A 1,720-nucleotide genomic window follows, 5' to 3' on the forward strand; every position below is an offset into this window, starting at 1 on the left:
ATCTCCACTTTGAAAATGTGTGAGGAAAAAAATGTAGCAGATGCAGGTTGGTAGGTTGGTAGGTAGGTAGGTAGGTGGGTGGGTGGGTGGGTGGGTGGGTAGGTAGGTAGGTAGGTGAACGGGCCGGTGGTGGACCGATGTTCGTTCGTTCGTTCGTTCGTTCGGTCCCTCCCTCCCTCCATCCATCCATCCATCCATCCATCCATCCGGTCCGTGCGTCCACGAAGATCTGCATCAAAAGGTGTGGGAAGGGGGAGGTCGGGTTCTTGTTCTGAGTGGTTTTATTTGTTCCCCAAACTAATCACCTCTGTGGAGATGAACAAAGATCACCCACATGAGAACAGGAATCACCTGTTGAGGTCAACAGAGTCTGTGGGCGGTTATCACCACCTGGGTCTCGAAGCAAACGCAGGCCAGGCGGAGGAGTGGAAAAGCTTTCTGGTGGCAAAGGGGGAAGGTCCAGTGAGAGGTTGTTGCGGTGGGCGGGGGGAGCAGGACGGGAGCTGACTAGAAGAGGGGTGTCCTGGGTCATTTCGGGGAAAGAGAAACTTGATTTCCGTCCGTGGGTCCATCGATCTCATTCTCTGGATCTAGCTCTATGGAGAAGAACAGCGACGTGTCTCCATGTTGTCCATCTGTATCCCCACGTCAACATTGTCCAAGGTGTAGGTTTGTTGAATCCGTGATGTCGGAGACGCTTAGAGAAGAACACAGGTGAGTCTATTTCCCAAACGATCCACAAAAATCACCGTTAACTGCAACTGTTCCTCCTTCCCACCCATGCTCTCTCCACACCCCGCCCCTCTCCCCCTCCCCCTCCCCCTCGCCCCACCCCACCCCACCCCGCCCCGCCCCGCCCCGCCCCGCCTCCGGGCCTTTCTCGGGCTCCCTCTTCTTTTCTCCGGCCCCTCCTCCCCCCCCCCCGCCCGCGCCGCCCCCCTATCCCAGCCCCCCCACAACCCGCCCCATCAGCGGCCGGACCATCTGGTCGACCTTTTGGGCACTAGAGAAGTGACCACCGGGCGGGCGGTGCCCGACAACCGGCACTGCGGTGAATCCGTGAGACTGCGAGTGACGAATACGGGGGCGGGGGGGGGGTGTCTCAGGGTGGCTGAGACACAGTGCCCGCCTTTCCGGCGCACGGCGCCGTCCCGATCCACCTGGGTCGGTAGCGCTTCCCAACTCAGGGCGCGCCGTTAGCCGAAGAGGGGGGGCCCACTGGGGATCTTTTCCCCACCGTCCCTGGGATGGATGGATGGATGGATGGATGGATGGATGGATGGGGACAGCTGCACAGCTAGGGGACGTGCTCCTCCCACGTGCTCCTCCCGTGCCTTCCGACCCACCCAGGGTGCACCGGTTGCAGCCTGTGTCATCTGCGTCGGACCGGACACCGTTTGTGCGCGGAGAAACCTGGAGCGCTTTGCCACCGGTGCTCGAAGAAACAGGAGTCCAGGACAGTCCTGAAAGGAAGAACGGTCCACTTAGAATCGTTCCCACGTTTGCTTTTTCTCTAGACGGGTGTCGTTCCGAATGGGGTAGGATTTGTCTAGAAAGGCAAAGAAAGCACGAGGTCGTTGGCGGGTGGGACCCAGGCGAAGAACACAAAGGGGATCACTCACGGGTGCGGGAAGCCCTGGGCGCACCACGGAGAGGGCTGCCGGTCGCTCAGGGGGCCCGGGCACAGCAAGACCGGGGGACCCGAGTCTGCCGGCCGCGC

Source organism: Ursus arctos, unplaced genomic scaffold (genome assembly GCF_023065955.2).
Source record: "Ursus arctos isolate Adak ecotype North America unplaced genomic scaffold, UrsArc2.0 scaffold_296, whole genome shotgun sequence".
Taxonomy (NCBI): domain Eukaryota; kingdom Metazoa; phylum Chordata; class Mammalia; order Carnivora; family Ursidae; genus Ursus; species Ursus arctos.